Source organism: Mixophyes fleayi, chromosome 5 (assembly GCF_038048845.1).
Source record: "Mixophyes fleayi isolate aMixFle1 chromosome 5, aMixFle1.hap1, whole genome shotgun sequence".
NCBI classification, from domain to species: domain Eukaryota; kingdom Metazoa; phylum Chordata; class Amphibia; order Anura; family Limnodynastidae; genus Mixophyes; species Mixophyes fleayi.
In genome coordinates this window covers 94,714,141-94,720,903 of record NC_134406.1, presented here as the reverse complement: position 1 = coordinate 94,720,903, position 6,763 = coordinate 94,714,141, and positions in this window count along the sequence as shown.

The window sequence follows — 6,763 nt, the reverse complement described above, 5'->3', positions numbered from 1 at the left end:
TTGACACTGGAAATTCACTGAGGGTGTGTAAAAATCCACTTTTATTTAGCCTAGCCTGCAAGGTTTTGGGCATCAAATAGGTGATAAAATGGGAACACAATTTATTTTACCAATTTTGATAACAAGCTGTAGTTTTTCAGGAGTTTTTGTAAACATTGTAGAAATCTACAGAAGGGGCCCCTTTACAAACAAAAACTATGTGTATTTAGCCTGGACATCAAATAAGATGGCAAAGTGGACACACAAGACATTCTTCTCCACTTCAATAAGTATCTGCAGTTTTCGAAGGTTTAAATTATTGTGGGCTAACAATTTGACAGTGGAAACTAATGAGTGTGTTTACCTACATTAAAAAAAACATGTTTATCCTGGTCTAACAAGGGATTTTTTTGCATTAACTCTAATGGCAAAGTGGACACATGAGAAATTTATACTAATTTGAATAAGAAATGCTAATTTTTCAAGGGTTACGTGATTTTGGGTCAGTAATTTGTCAGGGCAAATGTACAAATGTAGATTGTTTACATAAAGCCAATTGTATTTAGCTTCGCCAAACAAGGTTTTTGGTTTTAGAAATCCACTGAACAGGTAACTTTCATAAAACCCTCTTGTCAAAGTGGGCATGGGTCATTTTAAAAAATTGTGATTGTCTAACTGGAATGCAGAGTTTTTGGTTATTTATCTGAAGATCTTAATATGTATGGACTGGAGCAAAGATTGGAAAGGGACCACATGATAGAAACTTTCAAATATGTCAAGAGTTTTAACAAGGTACAGGAGGGAAACATTCTTCAAAAGAAGAGAAGTATTAAAAGACGAGGACATGCACGGACACTAAAGGGAAGTAGGTTCAGAGGAAATTTGAGGAAATATTACTTCATAGAAAGGGTAGTGGATAAGTGGAATAGTCTCCCATCAGAGGTTATAGAGGCTAATACAGTAGGCCAAATTAGCAAATGAAACATGCTTGAGATAGATAAAAGGCTATCCTTAGAAAGATCTTGTCACACCTGAGGATCTGTCCGTACCCAGACTGGGTTGTATCTCTGGAGTTAGGCTGGTGGCTACGTACACAATGCTTGGTAGCCCGATTATGCTCCTTTGCATGTAGGTGAAAGGTCAGGAACAGGTGGTGATAAACTAGCAGAGAAGACAAGAGAGAAACTGAACCTGGAATGGAACTGAAATGCTGGAACTGGAATGCTGGATGATGGAACTGTAACCAGAACCGGAATGCTGGATCCGGAATGGAACCAGACTGCAGCCGGAATGCAGACTACACTGTCTGAACTGGACCAGCAGAAAGGATTGCAGACTGCTGGGAACCAGGTTGGCGTTTGAAACAATAACATTGCACTGGCAACAGGCAAGGGCTCCAGGAAGTCCTTTTATAGTAGTTGATGATTCTTTATTGGAGACTGCAGTCAGCAGGGCAGAATCAGCACCCTGCCGAGATGGATCAGGTGACAATATCCAAGATGGCAGCTCCCATGAACTAGTTTTGGAGGGAAATCTGAAGTGGAGGCTTCTATTTCCTGATTGGCTGGGAGGAATCATGTGACTGAATCCAAGATGGCAGCACCCGTACCCTGATTCTGGAGGGATATCTGGAGTGGAGACAGACTGGGCAGCAGCTTGCAGAGAGATCTGAAACCAGTAGAGCCTGAGGACCGCAGGAACATCTTGGAAAGACAGCGGAGAGGTAAGTGACAGAACCTGAGAGCCTGGTGTGTGACAGAACTAAGGATCAAATAGAGTTTGAGGTTACCATAGGTTAAAATATGGGTAGACTAGATGGGCCAAGAGGTTCTTATCTGCCATCAAATTCTGTTTCTAGTTTATTTTTTTGAGTTTTGTTTAAACATAACATGCTGGCATGACATGCCTCTGGCCCTCTAGGTCAGGGGATTTTAACTTGGAGTTCATAGATAGATTTCAGAGGATCCGTGAACTTGGATGGAAAAACAAATTACGGGCCTGATTCATTAAGGAACTTAAATTAAGAAGTTTATTATTTAAGTCTCCTGAACAAAACCATGTTACAATGCAAGGGGTGAAAATTAGTTTTTTGTTTTGCACATAAGTTAAATATTGACTGTTTTTTCATGTAACACACAAATACTTGATCGCTTATTTGTACACTGAAAATTAAAGTTGATATTTGTGTGCTACATGAAAAAACAGTCAGTATTTAACTTATGTGCAAAACAGAAAACTAATTTTCACCCATTGCATTGTAACATGGTTTTGTCCAGGAGACTTAAATAAGAAACTTCTTAATTTAAGTTCCTTAATGAATCAGGCATCAAACATCTTTATTTTCTTTAACGTCTAAGTGAAATGTAGTATTTCCTTCAATTACGAATGTAGGCAACAAAAAGCAGTAGTATGACCAGTGCCTGTAACTTTGTCCCAATTAGAAATCACTATTTTCATATCATATTTGGCACAGATAGGTGCGCAGGCTATGGGAAGGAATCCATAGGCTTCACCAGATGGCCAAAAAGGGTCCATTGCAAAAAAAAAAAAGTTAAGAACCCTTAGATATTGTGGAGCTCAACATTCCAGCATTCTGGAACTTGTAGTTCCACAACATACCTAGACAGCTACAGGTTGCCTTGCTCAGTTTTATGGTATGGCACATGAGCATAACTGGCTAACCACAGGGCCAGGTCCAGGGGGGGTTGGGGCGATTGCCCCCCCTAGCACACTGCAGACTCCTGTTTTTACTCTTGTCTCTGAAGCCCTGGCCTGAACAAAGTGACATGGAACGGAATGAACAGTAACCCGGAAGTGACATCATCCTGAAAACACGCTATACAACTAATAGAGGTCAGTTAGAAGTTTTTCAGCTTGATATCACTTCTGGGATGTGACAATAACAGGGATGCTTCAAACTATAGAAGGCAGGCATGCACCAACAGTTAATAGCTTTATTTAAAGGGAGAGATGGTTAAAGAATTTATACAATTTACCCTTATGAACTCTTGAAAAGGATGCAGCATGTAGGGAATTACATGTAGGGGTTCACAACTGGAAAGGATGCAAGAACTTACACTTTACACTTAGTGCTATAGAAAAGCCTGCACTGTTTTTATATTGCCATATGTGCATTTTTAATCAGCTAATTGCTGCACTATAAGTGGATATCCCTGCTATATAACATACTTGCCTACACTCCCGGAATTTCTGGGAAGCCCCCAAATTTCGGGGAGTCCTCCCGGACTGCCGGAAGAGTAGGCAACCCTCCCGAATCCTAAAAAATGCCAAAATTCACGGCATTGAATATCGGGATGGGGCTTAATCGCGCCATTAAGCCCTGATCCCCGCTATTGAATGCGGTGAATTTAGGCATTTTATAGTGTGGGTGTGGCTATGGTGACGCAAAGATGTCACCACTACCCCTCCTACTCCTGTCGGCAACTATGCTATATAATTTATGGTAGAACAGACTGTATCGCTTGAGCAAATTTTAAAGAAATTTACCTGTGATTTCTATATATATACACGGTATATGTATATCTATATATATATCGATAGATAGATAGATAGATAGATAGATAGATAGATAGATAGATAGAAACAGGGTACTCCACACTCTCCAAACACATAACTAATGCTGTACTAAATACTTTTCTGTATTAAAAACAGGGAATGTTAGTTCCACATATTGCAATATATGTTAAGCTGACTAACTGACGCCAAAGTCTTCCCATTCTGGTCAGTCCTAACATGATCAAATGATATGCTTTTTTATCCAGGCTCAAGGCTTACCTGCACACAGCTTTTAAAGGTAAGTCTTTCCCAAGCACTAGCAGCCATGGGAGACCTGGGGCTCATCTGACACAAGTTGGAATTAATTAATGTAAAGAATGGGGTGCAAGAGTGATGGGACTTACATTGTATAAACAAAAACAGACGTAGATATATATACATATATAGTGTTCTGCATCCTTTCCATTGACTTAATATTGACTGCAGCAATTAATTATTCCAGATATTCCGGGGTTTTAAAATATGATGTGGGCAGCATGGTGGCTAAGTGGTTAGCCCTTCTGCCTCCCACCTCTAGGGTGCTGGGTGGCACCCTAGGCCAACCATGGCCTTATTTTTGTGGTGTTTGTATGTTCTCCCTGTGTTTGTGTGGGTTTCTTCCGGGTACTTCGGCTTCCTCCCATACTCCAAAAACCTACTGGTAGGTAAATTGGCTGCTAACAAAATTAACACTAGTGTGTGGTGTGTGGGTGGGGCAGGGACTGATGTGAATGACAAATATTCTCTGTACAGCACTACGGAATTGGTGGCACTATATAAATAAATGATGATGATGATTGATGAATTCTGAATATCAAACCCACAAGGGCTTTTTAGCCATGTCATTTTCCAAGCAAGAAATATTCCCACATAGCTGTATTTGTGTTTGATATGCACTTTTTAGAACATACATTTTTGTTTTTTAATATTCACATCAGAATGTCCAGTATTAAAACTAGATATTATCTAAAGTTCATAAACAATGTAACAATGCAATAATATGAAGGAGTGATTTAAATACTACACCCCTGCAATTAGAAACACAAATGATTTATGGAATACATTTACTTTTAAATTTAAATGAAGAAATACAGTCCCACTTGTTTTTAAAAGTTTTAATTTATTGTCAGTTAGTTATGTTTTCATTGGACCAACCTATACACACACAGCTGAGCCTGCATGAGTAAATTACTACAAGCCACTGCCCCCTCCAGTGCGATGAGACAGTGCCTCACTTACGCTCCTTGCACCCTCATCACTGAAGATGGTGCAATGTGTTGAAAAGGGAACAGTGTGATGAAGATGGCACAGTGTGATGAAATGGGAACAGTGTGATGAAGGGGGAGCAATTTGATGAAGATGGTGCAGTGTGATTAAGATGGCGTAGTGTGATGAAATAGGAGCAGTGTGATGAAGGGACCCAGTGTGATGAAGGGGGCAGCAGTGTGATGAAAGGGACACAGTGTGATGAAGGGGACACAATGTGATCAATTGGAAGCAGAGTGATGAAGGGGGTACCAGTGTGATGAAGGGGGTACCAGTGTGATGAAGGGGGCAGCAGTGTGATAAAGGGGGCAGCAGTGTGATGAAGGTTTTGCAGTGTGATTAAATGGGAGCAGTGTGATGAAGAGGGTACCAGTGTGTTGAAGGGGGTAGCAGTGTGATGAAGGGTGAGCAGTGTGATGATGGGGCAGATATATCTGTTATTTGTTGATCTTATTGTTGTGATTTTATAGCTGTGACATGTATTACTTAAAATAAAGCAAAGAACAAACCTCACCGACTTGCATTCTAAAATGCATTAATTTGTGAGACACATAGGGGTCTATTTACCAATCACCGCAACCAGCCTCGGACTGGCCAGCCGGGCTATAGACCGGTAGGCCCGGGCGCAATTAAGCCACGCCCCCTCCGACATTGTGGCGGAGCTTGCAGGGAGCACCTCGTAGACGGTCGTCTGCGGCGGCAGTGTAAGAAACACACTACCGCGCAGGCGCAGAGAGCCGTGTTTGGGATCTCTGCCCAGACACGGCTCTCTGCGCCTGCGCGGTAGTGTGTTGTGAACTTCAGCAGGGGAGGAGGAGCTGTCAGTACCCGCGGCCGCACAGAGGAGCATCGCCATTATGTAAGTTTTATGTTGCCAGCCCATGATTGTTTGCTATCCTTACTGGGGTTTTCTTTTTTAAAAAAAAAACAAAAAAACTTTAAGTCCTGTCTGTGTTATTTGTGTGTTTTATGTGACTGGTGTTATAGTTAGTTTTATCTTTTTTTTGTGTTGGAATGAGGCTATAGAGAGAGGAAGGAGTGTGGGTGCTAGGACAAGTTGGGGGAGTCAGAGTGCTCCTGGTGAGAGTGTGGAGAACCAAAGAAAGGAAAGTAGAAGAGGATGTCGTAGAGAAGGTGCTGGAGGAAGCAGGGTGATAACAATGGCCAGGTTATAATAAAGTCTGGCTGCGATATCCATTTCTCCCATGATGAGACTTGTGCTCTCATAAATAGTATAGTAGCCTGTTATACACAGATTTTTGGTAGTGACGCAGCAGACACCGCTGAGTCACAAACACCAGTAGTGGAATGGTGTCCGCAATGCTGTAATGCAGTAGGCCCATTATATCAGAATAATGTTTATTGCACTGTGCTTTAAACAGGTGACTGAAAGGAAAATATCTGATGGAAAAAAAGGTTTGCTGCAGCAACAGGAGGGGGCCCTCCCCTGATTTTGGAACTGTTATTGTTTCCATGCATCCTTATTAGCAGTGTCGGACTGGCCCAGCGGACTACCGTTTAAACCACCAAATACCGTACAGCCACACCCCCTTTTACTAGTGGACGGACCCGGCGTCCCCGCTGCTCAATTGCGATCGCAGCTATGATCATGTGACCCGCCCCCTCCCCCTGTCAGCTGATCTTCCCGCTGTATGAAGAAGGGAGAAGGAGCAGAGCCTGCCCTGCAGCAATATCAACATATAGGTAAGTTCAGTATATTTTTTAACCATTTATTCATACTATAGTGTGTGTGTGTGTGTATTGTGGTCACTTGCGTGGCATAACATTTGGGGCACTACTGGGTGGCATAACTTTGGGGTATTACTGTGTGGCATAACATTGTTTTGGGGGCACTACTATGTGGTATAGGGGGGCTGCCTATCTATACTAAACTATAGGGGGGCTGACTATACTAAACTATAGTGAGGGGGGGCTGCACAGAGAACACTATAGGAAGGGGGTG